The sequence below is a fragment of the Aedes albopictus genome, chromosome 3, assembly GCF_035046485.1.
Source record: "Aedes albopictus strain Foshan chromosome 3, AalbF5, whole genome shotgun sequence".
NCBI classification, from domain to species: Eukaryota; Metazoa; Arthropoda; class Insecta; order Diptera; family Culicidae; genus Aedes; species Aedes albopictus.
Window position 1 is genome coordinate 120,563,331 of NC_085138.1, and position 15,926 is coordinate 120,579,256.

Consider the following 15,926-nt stretch of genomic DNA (forward strand, 5'->3'; position numbering starts at 1 on the left):
AAGTTTAAGTATGTAAATTTCAATAAATATGTGTGGTTCAATGTCTATGCAGTAAGTATCACTCATTTTGTTTCAAATAAGCCAAAAAGATTTAAAATTGAATGAAAGATGACAAAGATATCGACAAATCACTTTTCCATGTTTTACGATAGTGACCCCAAACTTTTGGCCGATACAGCATTTTGAGGGGTGACCCCAAACGTTTGGTCGATGAAATCAAGGATTAATTTACTTAATAACTTTTTTTCTAGATTTTTTAGCTAAGTTCTGTAAAAAGCAGTTGAAAGCTAATAGAAAATGGGTCATATTACCGCTCTCATCTTAAAATTTGGTCGACCCAACTTCCAGCGACACTGCCGTAAGTTTATATTAATTTTTTAGAAAATTTGGCAACTTTGGGTTAAGTTTACATACAAAATTTTTTGAAAAAGTTTCTTTCAAATCATGTTCAAAGTTTCTTTGACTTATTATCTTTTGAATGAAACCTTGGGTTTTGAAATCGGACGCAAATTGGCGGAGATATGGGCCTAAAAAAATGACATGTTTTTGAGGGGGTGACCCCAAACTTTTGAACGGGAGTGTAACAGTTACTTGGGTATCTTCAGCAGAGCATTAAAAAGAAGGGAAATTTGCAATGGGGCACGTTCGGTGTAGTACTAGAATTGTAGTAATGAGCTGAATTTTAGTATGGTGAGAAGGTCAATTCTCCGTTTCTACAATGAAATGGTGCAAAAAGCGTGGGTATTATGATTCCTTGCCTAATTTGATGCTGTTTGAGCAAAACTTAGGATCACTATGTTGTTTATGTTGCAAGAAATGGAAAAAACAACAACACTGTTGTCCAAAGTTTTGCTCAAACATCATCAAATTAGGCAAGGAAACATAATACCCACGCTTTTTGCACCATTTCATTGCAGAAACGGAGAATTGACCTTCTCACCATACTAAAATTCAGCTCATTACTACAAATCTAGTACTTCACCGATCTGTCCTATTGGTATCAAAAAATAAAACTTTAACTGAAACTCTACTGGAGATGGGTTGAATATTTAGCAGCGTTTATAAGAATGAGTTGAAAAGCTCCATTGATTCTCAATGCAGCCACGATCAAACCAACTGGGTATAGGGCGTAGTTGATCATTAAGATCTATTATCCTCTCTCCAGCAACACCGATACTTACATTCGTGTGGCATTGGCCAGGCTGCGAGCAACCTTAGAGAAGATCGGGTAAAAAAAAACCCAGGTGGAAGTTTTGGTCGTATACTGATAGGGAAATGAGTTTATTGACGCCAGAGTGCCAAAAAAGGACTCTAAGTTCTCCAGTTAGCTCTCCAGGGTCTCCAGTCAGCCTTGTTGATAAGGCTTTGGATCATCCTTTGAATTCAGAGACGGCGGGTCGAAATCCAGTTCCGGTCAAGAATTTTCCTCGACTATCCTGATAGTGTATCATTGTACTTGCCTCACTATACATGAATTCATGCAATGGCAGGTGAAAAAAGCTTAATCAATAACTGTGTAAGTGCTCAAAGTATACAAAGTTGAAGCGAGGCAGGTCAATTTCCAGTGGAAACGTAGAGCCACAAAGAAGAAGAAGAAGATTCTAAGCTCAACTGTGCACTGTGGTCCTTCGGAAAGCAAGAAGTTAGTGTCCAGCCTTTCGAGTAAGTCGTAGATAAAAAATCATTGCAACGGAACATCAGCTACAGAATAATACGGACCGAGACCAATCGAAATGACCCCAGCACACAGTAAGGACTTGCGATTGGAAACCTGGTACATACGTGGAACCAATTCGTTGGGAGCACCCGCATACTCACTGATGTACAGGACCGCGGATTCGGCATCGTAGCGCTGCAGAAGGTGTGTTGGACAAGATCCATCATGATACGAACGTTTAGATCTAATACTAGTTCACAACAAAAAACGAAAAAGATGAACTTCTATCAAGGACGAAGATATGTGATGCATAATTAGGCCAATTTAATGCCATTTTTTTATAAGTGCGCTGTCACTCTGAGGATCGAAGTTCAATTTTTGGATGAAACATTTTTAATATTTCATTTTTAATATTCGGTGCTATAAACGGCACAGTTCTCAATAATCAACAGAGTAATTTTGAAATCTCACATAAATTTCTATCGTACACGTATCTTTTTTTGTTCAACAAGGCAGATACAAATTTCATTTTGACTTTTTGTTCCCCCCTCCCTCCAACCAAAAAAATATTTACCAAAATATCGGTTCTTGGTAAAAATTCTTTAACAAATCCGATGATTTTTTAATATTTCACAGATTAAATGCTTTATTATTGTTATTTACCCCCCAACCCCCCCTCACCACCATCGACCAGCCAAAGAGTGGTGCGGCAAAAAGTGAAATAAATATTTGTAGCGGCCCAATAAATATATTAAAAAATAAATAAAATTATTTCTCAACGTACTTTTGAAACATGATATTTTAGCAAGTTACAGTAAAAATTTCAGCTCAATCTGAGCATTGGATACGGAGAATGAGATGTTCAATAAAACAAAATATTGAATATTGCGCCGCCAACTTGAGTTTTAATACTCCGTCCATGATTGTCTGGTCATGAATTTTTAACGAAACGACCATATTTACCATTCAAATTAGGATTTGTGACCTCCATTATGGATTTATTAGTCATTTTTTTCTGAACTTCGGAACATCTTCCCATATCAAATATATACTAGATAGTTGTTGTAAAGTTATGGAGTCCAAAATTACATACTACAGTCGCCATTTCGGAACATACTTAAAACATTTCGTTTACAAAGTAATCAAATATTCGCATTTAAGCTATTTTTCTTGAAATGGGAGTTTTGCGACATTTTGAAAAGTTTTTAATAAAATTTGGGATCAATCGGTGTATAAGAAGCTGAGATTCACTCCCCCAAACATGATCATTTTGCACGAAAAACAGCCAATGCGCACTTTATTCTGTCCAGTATACAGTACTGTATATCTCTTAATTACCATCTTCCATTTTTGCACGCTATCTTGGATTTTAGACCGCCATATTGGTTATTTTGGTCATTGTTTTTGGACTGTGGACAACTTCCCAGTACAAAATACACAGGAATCACTTTGTATGCATCTGGTGCATAAATTAAAAAAAGGCAAAAGCAGAAATGTTAGCGTTAACATCAGCATTAAGCAAGTCGCACAAATTCGTAGGTGGTATAGCCCTCGACCGCTGATATGAGGGTTCCATCCTTCGTGTCCGTTACCAAAGCACAAAGATTTGTGAAGAATCTCTGAATCTTAGACAAAATTGACGGAATCCTCCAACGGTCGAGCAATATCCTGGCCACTTCCTTGCAACAGCTGACGGATGGAAAGGAAGATTAGTTGGACACCCACGAAAGTACATAGAGATCTTTCCATTCTTTCAGGCCTAGGCGTCACGGGAATTCGGGTGTAAGTGGAAAAGTTAAGTTCAAAGGAAACGTTTGGTTATCGTTCAGGTGCAAAAAATATGTTTGGTTGATGCCTGGTTCCTTTCCCAACTTGATCCTTGTTGGGTGTTCGATTTCAAATCTGATTCCTCCCAAATAACGTTTCCTTGTCCCTTATGCCGATATTTCTCCGGTTCACCAGATACAGACAATGCACCCACTGATAGCACCGTTTTTGTAAAAAAAAAAACATTTCACCACGCTCCAATTTCTTCCATGTCTTGATTTTCACTAAATTTAAAAAAAAAATAAAAAGCAAATATCAGATGTTGTGCATAAATAAAGTTAGGGCTTTAATCAAGCACCTCAGCCCACGAAAACAGGTTCTACTCCTGTGTATTTACGAAGATGACAAGCGAGTTTTCAAGAACTTCCCAGAAAGCCCAAAAAAAGGGTGTAGCTGCCAGCACTGTTCCGCAGTGTGACCGTACCTGAATAGTGGTTTCTGCTTTTAGTAGTGTTGCGTGTACGTACACGCTGCATTACACGAACACCACTTGAGTTACTGGTTGAAAATAGTAAACAAAGATCAGCTGTTCCCAGCAAAATCAAATGGGCATATTTTCAACCAGTAGATTCGCATTAGTGTTCGTGACACCGCGCTGCGAAACCACTATAGACCGGAACGGCCTGAGATATCACCCGTCGGGAGACGTCAAAACGAAGTCTGCGAATAATGAGATGATTGTCACTCCATAGACAAAGAAGCAAGACGTAGTGCGGGAGCGTGGTTCGTTAAAATTGTTAAAATCTGAACTGCAATTTATTGAATTTTATGTATTTTCAGTTACTCTTAAAGCTAATTTCCATATCGTTGAACTTAAACTAACTTATCCTAAGTGTATCACAGTCAGACGTGTTATCACAGTTGGAAGATTATCACAGTCGTAAGTTGTATTAAATCTAAAGCGAATCTATTTCTAACCTTAATCTAAACATAGATTGTACAGTGAACACGAGGGATACAAAAACCAAAATCATATTCAATAGGCTCAAAGACCGAAAATTGTGAGTACCAAAATTAAATTGTAACAAACACCTAATCTAAAATGAAATAAAACTTCCAGCTTAAAGCTGTCTTCACACCCTACTTACTGGAGTTTGTGAGCTGCTACGAGGAATCGGAAAGAGCCCCTTTGTTCCTTTGAACAAAGGAAGCTCCAAGGAGCTTCAGAGGCGCTTCAGGGGATTTCAGGAGCCTTTTAAAAGCGTTCCGGCAGATTTTGCTGGCACTTCAATGGGATTACGGGGTAATGACGTTAACTATGGTATCTCTGGCCAGGGGACGTTTATAGAGGAGAGCAAAGGAAGGTTGCAGGGGCGTTTCAGGGGGTCCCAAGGGGGTTCAGGAGGTACCAACAGATCACAGGAGTGTTTCAGGGGGGTTTCAAAAGGCGCTCAAGGGAGTCCGATTGGGTTTCAAGGGAGAGGGTTCCATGTGGCCTCAGGGGCTCTACAGAGGGTGTCAGGGGCGTTTCATGAAGTTTTAGGGGGTACCAGGATGTCTCAAGGGCGTATAAAAGAGGCTCCAGGAGGTCTCAAAGTTGCTTCAATGGGTTTCAGAAGCATTTCAGGAGGCTTCCAGATGGTCTCTGGAATGGCTCTCACGGGAATTCCAGGGAAGTTCCAGAGGATCTTAAAGGCGTTTCAGGGGTTTGTAGGATTGGAGTTGAACCAGGCGATATCATACGCATTTCAAATGGATCACATGTGGTTTCAGGGGGTACCAGGAGGTCTCCGGTGCGTTCAAAAGGATCTTAGTGGGCTTAAGGGCCTTTAAGGAGATCTAACGGGAGGGGCGTTTCTGCAGATCTCAGGAAGGCTCTACGGAACATCAGAGGCATTTTAAGCGGTCGTAGGGAGTTCCAGAGGGCCTCAAGGCCAGGTTTCAAAGAGTCTCAGGCTTTCACGAAGTCTTATGGCCGTTTCAGGAGGTACCAGCAAAATCTCAGGTGGGTTTCCGTGGGTTCCACGGACTTTCATGTGAGAACTCAAGGGCGTTTATGAGAGTTTCGGAGTCGTCTCAGGTGCTTTTAGGGCATACCAGTAGTCTCAAGGGGTTCTTGGGGGCTCAGAGATGCTACGATGGGTCTCAGGGTGTTTAAAGTGGTCCCTGGGGTCTTAAGGGGGTACCATGTGGTCTCAGGGTCGCCTCAGGCAGCTCCATGGGGGGGGGGGGTTCAAATAATAAACTTAACTTACGTATGTCTTTAATGGAACATATTTAATGATTTTTAGATATAAAAAGGTTATGTGAAGTTCACACATTTCACTACTATTCAAAAAATGAGGTAATTTTACATAAAGTTTTAGTATATAAGTTTTAACAAATATTTGCTATTCAATGTCTCTGCAGTAAGTGTCATTCATTATATTTGGAATAAGCCAAGAAGAATTAAAGTTGAATGAAAGATAACAAAAATATCAACAAATCACTGTTCCATGTTTTATTGAAGTGACCCAAAACTTTTGGCTAATACATCATATTGAGGATTGAACCCAAACTTTTGGTCGATGGCATTGATAGTTACTAAACTTATTAACTATTTACCTACATTTGTTTAGCCAAAGTTCGGCAAATAGTAGTTGAAATCTAATAGAAAATAGGTCATATTACACTTGACTATCACGCCGAGGACCTGGGATCGAATCCCACTCCCGACCAACTCACAAAATGTGGGTTCTTCCTTCGGAAGGGAAGTAAAGCGTGGGTCCCGACATGAACTAGCCTAGGGCTAAAAATCTCGTTAATACAGATAAAAAATAGGTCATATTACAATTCTCACCCTAAATTTTGATCGACCCAATTTCCAACGATACCGCCGTAAGTTAAAGTTTAGACAATTTTGCAACTTTTGTTTAATGTTTTGAATGAGAATAGGTTCTTGAAATCGGACGTAAATTGGCGGAGATATGGGTCTAAAAATGACATGTTTATGAGACGTTGAGCCCAAACTTTAGATTGGGAGTGTACATTTAAAACTTAATATGATACAGCATTTATTTTGAAAAAGAAAAAAATCCTAAACACAACACTGGCAGTCGTCTCTCCTAGGGTATTTCCCATCATTTCGGACAAACCCTTTATCCACACATCCTGCTTCCAGCGACCATAATAGTTCCACGTATCGTGAGTAAAGTATGGTAGACACTCCCAAGGAAACACGAAACCACTGCACCGTGGCTCTGTTTGCGGTCTTCGGTGTTATTAGTGTGCTTATGCTAGCGGAACGCCTACGCTACATCCCACCAGCAACGATTATGGCGCTGAAGGTCCTGTTAGTTTCTCACCGACGACCGGGCGTAGGAGACGGATCTGCTTTCGAAACTGACGACAAGCAACTGTACACAAACTGACGACGCGACAATGTGTAGGGAACGTGTAGTCTACTCGGGTCGATGTAACCTGCAGGTGTGTCCATTGACGGGAAAGTCAGCCACTAGAGTGGCTGGAGTTTGAGCTGGTTGCAATTTTGTGGTGTTGCTGAAGTGTTGCAACAATATCTGAAGTAAATGTAGCTTTTTTGAATGGATGGCGGAGGCATTTACTTGTGGCGGTGGGCCATCATGTAGGAGCTGGTGTTGGTTCAAGCATTTGATACTCTGAAAGATAATTGCTTATCGTGAGCTCCGTGTCAGTGTTGATATTGTATGGAAATTTTAAATATGTTAGGTTGATTAAAACTCTCAGCTAACAGGGTGATTGAAATACATTCCTAAGCTTGTCATTTTTGCATAGCACCCTATATCAATATAAATGAATTGCTTGTGGAGTATATTAGTTGCACGACTTCACTTTACATCGCATTGACAATAAGTGCCATCGAATGAAATGCATTCAAACAGAGAATGAGAAAATTCAAATAAGCAATAAAGCACGTTCGGAAATCAAAGAGTGATTGGTATCAGAAAAAGAAGCGCTGTCCTGCAGTGCAATATGCGATGCATTCGGAATTTGTAATTAACTGATTCGTTGGATACTCAACTCAATTTCGCATAGTATTGCTGCTAGAGTTACGATCAAAGGGAACAAAGGGATTTTATTTAGCTTATAGCTACGACAACTGAGATTGAGATAGATTAACTTGCGATCGAACCATTTCATTTATTTAATATTACGTCATTTCATGGCAAACATTGATACTTCGATCCACTCGATATTGTGAACATAGGAAAGAGATGAAATGATGATGCCTTCGCTCGCCCACAGCAAATTAAAAACCCACTGCATTAATGTGAAAATTTTTGATTGTTGATTGTACGATACATGATTACAACGCAACAGGTTCATTTCTTGGACATATACTACCGTAAAATCCTCATCAAACGAAAAAGGGAAAATATCTAAATCTAAATCTGAGTATAATCTGAATATAAAAACAATCTACACACTGTATTGTAGAAACCTGCAAACTTTCTTATTTGAACGATATCTTTCATGAAGCAGCTAAAATTTTCAATTGACCTGTCAGAATTCATTTCATTCCTTTTCTTACTTACTTTAGATGAAGTCAAGCCACCACTGACCGAACTCACACCACCGGCTCCATCGGAAGTGGTTTGTTCAGTCAGCAATCAATTGATTTATGACTTTTGCTCTTCATCAAGCGGATCCACCGCCAGTCGCTTCCGTTGGTGTCTTACGGAAGATACGGAAACACACAGTCCCAGTCAGTCAGTGCTAAGCCACTTGCTGCAGATGCGGGCTTGGAATCGAATATCACTTCATTCCCTCTCGACGACGACGACGACGACGACCCCATGCTGACCCAAAGGGATGCGAAGTGCGAAGTGCACATGAGAAAAGCCGGACCACATATAACATCACAATCAATCAATTTCTCTCGGTGGCGATGAAATGGATCCTTTCCGGTTTTCTTTACAGCTTTTCTATCATCGACCAATGATGGTGAAGGGGTTATGGTGTAAAAAATGATGAGTTGATACAGGGGTTACTCAAAATAACTGGGACAGGTAAAATTTCCACTTTTCAAAAAATGTTCAACTCGCTGTAACTTTTCGAAAAGGGCATCAAATATCGGGCTATTCTACACGAAGTTATAAAGGTTCTAGAAATAAGGTATAATTATTCGACAGCCAACTTTGAGCTGTTATATCTCCGGATTCAATGAACCAAATGCAATGAAATTTTGATCATTTATGACTTATATAATGAGCTATTAAAAACATTTGAATAAACTTAAAATTCTTTACACGAAAGAAAATTATAACGATTAGATAATTTTTCTAATACAACATCAATTTATCCAAAACTTCATCATCGTTTCAAAACTCGAGAAAGTAATTATTCATTGAAATTCCCTCTAATTGACTTGAATATATTTATTTTTCGAAGGAAAGCAACCAAATAGCCGGCATTATAACTTCATGTAGAATGGCCCGATCTTTTCCAAATTTGAACCACTGATACACAACTAGTTGATGAACTTACAGTAAAAATTTGAGAATATTTGATGCCCTTTTCAAAAAGTTACAGCGAGTTGAACATTTTTTGAAAAGTGAAAATTTTACCTGTCCCAGTTATTTTGAGTACACTGATCATTTTTCTCAAAAGATAACGACCAAACCAAACGACCATTTCGCCACACATATTTATCATGAAATGAGCAAATAATTTCCTTCAGTAGAACTTGCTTAACGGTGTATGACTGGGTGATTACGTCATTTCTATTACTTTTTCCGAAATATCATTGTCCGAAAACGTCAGAGCGGAGGGATCCTAGAATAAATTTGAGAAGAAATCATAAAAGGAATTCCTGGAAGAATCTCGGAATTAAGTTCTAGAGAAATTTCGGAAGGAGTTTTGAAGATATCTAGCAACTCCTGAAGTAATCTCAGAAGTTATTTCTTAAGAAATGCAGGATACAGTCTCTGGAAGATTCTTGGGAGTACTCCGAACAAGAGGAATCCGAACAAGAGCTATTGACGGAATCCTAGACGGAACCTCTCTAGGAATCTCTAAAGAATCTCCTGGAAGGGAGAGGGAAATTTTGGAGGAATTCCAAAAAAACGGAAGAATCTCATCAAGAACTCCCTAATTATCCCAGAAAAAAAACTCCTGGGGAATTCTAATCTAATCTTATCTGATCTAATCTAGTGCTTGCACAGCCAGTATTGAAAAGCATCCTGGAAATATCAACATTTTTTTTAATATTTTCTTGTCAGTATTAATATTTGCAGCACATCAGAGATGTGATACAAATATTAAAATGTGCAGACTAGTGGGTTTAAGGATAATTAAAAAACAATAGGGCAATCAGGTTATCCACGTATGAATAACATGATTGACAAACTTTTTCGAATTAATTGAATGAAGAAACGGGGACAACCGTACCAACTGTTTCGTTTTAGGGAAAAGGGTTTTAAAATCGTTGGAAGTGGCACGGCTAAGAAGGTTATGGTTAACAACTCTTCTCCTGGGATGGGGCACAGGCATTTGTCCTGGCTTCAAAGCCTAGGCTTAAGCGCCATTACTCGCTCGAAAAAAAAACTCCTCTTGCAAAAACATATTTGACGAAATTGCAAATATTTCTTGGAGGAATCCCGGATGGAATTCTTGTGAAATTTCAGAAGGACCATCTGAAGAGATGCCACTCAGAGATGCCATATAGACAGACTTATCTGTATTATACAGATTTTTGAGCATCCGTACAGATTTCGTTTTATATGAAATACGGATTTTTGAGCAAGTAGGGCTGTTTTTTGTATGGAATACAGATTTTCAATGATGATATAGATCTTTCAGAATAACATCTAGTATTCCTGGTGCGCACGGTGATCACCAAGTCATAAATACACAGTACACAAACTTTCCCACGCACGCCGAACTCTACATTATGAATCAAATCAATCTACCCATGAAAAGCTGGCGATATTTTTCAAAGTCCAAAAGCTGGCGATATTTTTTACCTCAGAATTGTAAAGAACAAGACCACGAAATGTTAAAGACTCAGAAAAAAAAAATCCTGATCAAACATGGCTTACAGTGCCCTATTGACCAATCCAGATGCCTCTGTGGTAGTGGTTTGTGTTCAAATTTCCCGTGTTAAGATTTTGTAAGAACTTTGTTAACAACTTTTGTTTTCCCGGCTTGCATGAGGTTTCGTGAGATAAAATTTGGAGAACTCAATAGAGATAAGTGACATTTCAACACACGAACACTAACGTGAATTTCTCCATACACAAAAATACACGCCAATTCAAAGGCTATTCAGATTTCATATGCAAATATTACCCAATTGATTTACGTTCGAGAGTACACATATTTTCCTCCAAGTTTCACAACTACATCTACAAAAGAGACACGCATAAATTTGAACGTGATTACCATTATAGGGCACTGCACTATTTTGATTTTGTATGGGATTTTGACGTTTCTTGGCCTTGTTGTTTAAAAAATTTCTGTAAGAGTGAAAGAGAAGGAGAGAATTTCATGCAGAGCCCAATCCGTTTTTGAGAGTGACAAATATTTTTGTTTTCCAAGTACACCGTGGTCAAAATTTAACTGACAAGAATGGTCAAATATTTGGCATTGGTCAACTAGTAAAATGTTATAGCTTAAGGAAGATTATCGATAAGAGAGTACTTGTCCTTTAACGGATGAGCGTGTTTCGGCTGCCGCTTGCAGTCTGCACCTGCAGTGCATAACTGACACTGAGCGGGACTGTGGGTGGTGGTCGGGGATGCGTGCCTGTCGAGAGATGGGCGTTGGAAGGCGGAGTTTGGAGGTGCAGAGTGTCGTTACACTAGATTTAAGCATTACCAGATCAGGCTTATTAAAGTTTCGCGTTGTAGGGAATAGACTAAATTGTCTGCCCCCAAGTGGGGTGCAGATGCTCGATAGAATTTTATTGTTAGCTTGTTTTTGCATGGAAAAGTGGTCAGTTGTAAGCGGCGGTTTGTATACATTGATCCACTTTTAGATCGTAGCACTAACCATGGGTGACTACTAGATCTTCCAATCAAACGTAGATATGCAGCGATTCTCGGTCTCTATAACAACGTTTGTCTAACTAACATTCCTTCCCATCTTCGATAACCGCAAGGACGTGGCCGGTGCCATTATTGATTTTATTTAACTTAATCATTTTATGGCTTTATCGGTCTTTTTCTACTCAGAGAGTATGGGTGTACAGATATAATTAAATAATGAAAATGATAGGTATGATAGTATTCGTTAGGTTGCGAATAAGTGTGAAAATTTATAGAAGGTGAAAATAGGCATGGAAGCCATGTATTGAACGAATACATCGAATGCAAAACTTCTGCCGTACGACCTGTTCTTTTAATCAGATCGCCTTGGTTGATAGTTCATACCACCATACCAAGACTGGCAAAAGTTTCAGGCACCCGACTATCGCCACTATCACCGAACACGCTAATCTACAAGCTCGACGAACCACCACCATTTGAATATTATGCTTATGAACTGACAACTGAGCTATAGACAAATGAGTCAAACGATTGCCAGAGGTGATCGAAAATATCCTTGCAAAAGTTGCTTCTAGGATTCCTCAGAGAGCTCCATTAGATTCATCGAGGTTTTGATTAAGTTTCCTTCAGAAGTTCGCTCTGGGATTCTTCCCGATGACTTTTATAATAATCTATAAGCTATTCCATCTGGGATTTCTCGAGGGGTTCTTTTCAAGTTATGGGCATACGCCACAACTTGTGATCTAGTGAAGGTTGGAGCAAAGCCTAAATTTGGCAAATTTACATTAAAACCAGTTCATTAAGCTGAGAAAAGTTTAATATTGTCGAACTTTGGAGAGCTTCATCACCCCCTAAATCCCCGTAGCATAACCACAAGCACAGTTCTTTTAAAGATTCTTCCGTTCTGAATTCTTTCAGAAATTCCTTCTGAAAATCCTCTAATAGTTCAGCCGTGTGAACGAGACTAAATATTAGGCCTAGTGGTACTCGCTGTTGCTGCGAATTCATCGTCGCTTTGGCCCGCACGGCTGCTCCAGCACCATTGTGGGGCCTGCTTCCGCCGCCGAGGCAGTTCGGAATTAGTATTTTGGCCAGTACACGGCCGACAGTAGATCAGCGGGCGTTGCTGGATAGATTCGGCGTCAGGCGTCTGCCTTCATTGATGGATCGGCACGGCCTAGGGCGGGACCGGAACGACCGTACCGTGAAGGGCGGTCCTTGGCGATTAGGACTAACGCCCAGAGGGAATCGTTCTGAATGGGACGATGGCAGTTCCAACACACGGTCACACGGTCTCTATTCTGGCCTATCTACCAAAATTCAAGATGGCACGCCCATGGTCACTCATTATGGTCTATTCCATCTCAACGCATAGCGACTGCCATCTTAACACCCTTTTGTACCAGCTCTCAATCTCCTTTTAGCAACGGTGTATTATTAACAGCGGAACGGTTACTTGCTAAGGAGTGTATCGGAAATTAACTATATATGTTCAAAACATCCTAAAAAATAATTTATTCGAGTTATAAATATTTTTATTTTTGGAGGTACTATATAAATCCTCAGAAAAAGGAATGGCACTTTTGCTTTTGTAAAAATAATTATTTTACATGGACATCAATCTCAAAGTTTAAACGCATGATCTTGAAATTTTGGACACCTCTTAAAAATTTGAAACTGCGGAAAAAATGGAAAATTTTTTGATTTTTTAAAATATTTTAGCGCAAATATATTCTTTCCCAGATTGCTCATAATATAGGTAAAAAAATATTTTCAAGAAAAAACTCGACTCCATTTTAGTGCAATTCTTAAAAATGAAAAAAGGTCATTTTTCAGAGACCCCATTTTTTGATACTCATTCAAAGCACGATTTACGCAAATAAAAAATACATCAAATTGATAATTCATTTTTTTTTTTAATTGGAAATGTTTTCAAACTCAACGACAAGGTAGCTTTAGTAGAGAACGGAATTGTATAACCTTTGAAGATATTTAAAACAGACTGTCAAAGTTCGACAAAAAATTAGTGTTTTTTTAGGATAGGCCATTTTTTAAATGTTGAGGGTTTTTCGATCATAAATATTTTTTTTTAAGTTGGTGTTCGATGATATGTTATGTGTACATAACTGCTAACAATAATTAATATTTTTTGGATTTTTCGCCGTACAAGTTTTATTCGCTACAGGTTATTGAAACGCTGAAAAATCTTTAAAAAACAACAATTTGTCCAAAACTTTAATTTGTGAGATGTATTCATTCTACAATATTTTCAAAAATGCTAAGCATTTTTAATTTTTTTTTCAGGCTGTTCTAAACTTGACTGTATTGTGAAGATTTGATCAAAGAATCGAAATGATAAGACCAAACATGCTTCGAGATAGAGCATCCTGAATGTTTATAGTTAATTTCCGATACAGTCCTTAGTGGGGCGCCTACTGTATTATTACAATTTAAAGCGTGAATTTTCACAACGAAACAAATACTCATACAAACGAAAATCTTTGAATTGGAACCAGCCGATTACAAGTTACTTCTGGAACTAAGATTACATCAGAAGTTCGTACTACACTCAGAAAAATAAATTGTAAACACAATTAAATTCTAGTTCAAATCAACCGATTTTTCAGTTTACTATAGCGACAAACTGATTTCTAGTTTAAACTGAGCTGTTCTATTGTTTGATAATACAAATATTTTTATTTGTCGAAATTTGTGACAGTTTGTTGAAACAAACAGAGATATGGTATTTTCAACATGAAATAATGTATTGATTCAAACGACTGCACTTTTGCCACTAACAAACCCGGAATGTGATTGTGTTGGTGGCGGCAGCAACTGCGGCAGCTCGGAAATCTATTTTTAGACCGTCGATAAGCGGATGGAGAGGAGCCCGACTAAAAAAAGACAAAAAAGGCGAAACCGATCAACTTTTTGTGGATGCTGTCGTGAGTACCTGCGCGTTAACCATCACGGCCAAAGCTGCCACGCTCGCCATAATGGCGGATGCCATAAAATAATTTGACAGCATCTGTGCCCCAAGTTGAACTGAAATTATTGGAAAATATTCTTAGCAAACCTTGACTTTGAAAAAAAAGTTTGTTATCTGTCAACTGCGAAATTTTGCAATGAATCAAAAAACATCTAGGTAGTCTAGGTATCATATTAAATTTCAATTTTCTGTTTCTAATAAGTTCCCTTTCTGTTTTAGATACCATTTGGTGAATGCTTTTAGGATATAACAAGAGATTAAATCATGGGAAAATAGAGTCACCGAAAATCACCGTGTTTCGCAAGCTTGATGCCATCGGATTACAAAACTACCTCATCAATCATTGATTTGACCCCAGGATCTATCTAAAGCTAGCCATATCACACTAGCCCTTGAATCCCGTTAGAATCTGCAAAGATTCCTGTAAAAATCCTGGTAGAATGTCCACCGAAACAGTATCAGATTATTGTCAAAATACCTATTTCTATCCCCCACTAGGAAGGCATTTCAATTCCTTAGTCATTTTTCCTTAAAAATTCCTTCTCCGGAATCCGGATTTTCTTAAGCCACTTCCACCAGGTTTGCCGATTTCGAGCCTCGTGTAACCTGTAGTGGGTCTCTCAAGGTGAACTACTTTGGAATTGGCACTGAGCCATCAGGAGAAGCAGGGCCGTGCACAGAAAAGGCGGATATGGAGGGGTTTTTGGCATACAATTGGGTTAATCCCCAATCCCCCCCCCCCTTACCCTCTTGCTCACGGGCTTGAGAAGTATCCATAGAGGATAAAAGTTTAAGGAACGAATTTAACACTGCCTTACTACCCACGACGAAGCAGACATCATCAATTTGGAATTCGTAAATCTCCATCTCGGTACTTGTTCATTGGAAACTCAAGCCATGTAAAACTGTTTTTGCTAAACGTGCGGCAATACTTTTTTGTAGTATTTTTGTTCAATGTGTTCCATACACTTTTTATATAATCAATGAAAAGATTAAGTAAATCCTCTTGTTTCGGAGTCTTAAGAATAAATAGAATACAGCTATCAAGCTAGGATCACTAAACAAAGGCAGTTTCCTTCCGGGAACGTACTCCAGTTGGTAGGTCACGAAGGCAGTGTGGCAATTGATTCCCCCGCCTTTTAAATCAAGCGTGGTGGCTGGTGATCGTTCGTGAGCTGATCCAAAAACATGTTTAGAGAGGCTAGAAGAAGGGTTCTGGCCACAAGTTGACTAAGAGTGCACACCGGACAGATGGCTGATAGATACGAGATATTTCTGGCAGGATTTTTCCTCGCACTCTGCCAGCTAATAATAAAAAACGGGGATAATATGCACTTCTGTCCTTGCGTAAATGAAAGTCCCAACGCCATTAGCCTAGAAAAAAGTAATATAATCAGTTTTGCTAATAATAAATTAAGCAGAAAATCCTTGCAAAACCATTTTTGATTGATGACAGATAAACATTTTTTTTTTTTCGGAGGTCAAGGTTTGCTAAGATTTCTTTTCA

General features: G+C 38.8%; 1 long non-coding RNA gene across 1 annotated transcript; it reads left to right on the top strand.

Annotated features, from left to right (window-relative positions):
* The first annotated feature begins 4,104 nt into the window (after nucleotides 1-4,104).
* LOC115257275 (uncharacterized) lies at nucleotides 4,105-4,628 on the top strand. The gene is made up of 3 exons (XR_009995725.1): nucleotides 4,105-4,364; nucleotides 4,419-4,485; nucleotides 4,545-4,628. It is a non-coding gene; the product is annotated as an uncharacterized LOC115257275 (long non-coding RNA).
* The last annotated feature ends 11,298 nt before the right edge of the window (nucleotides 4,629-15,926 follow it).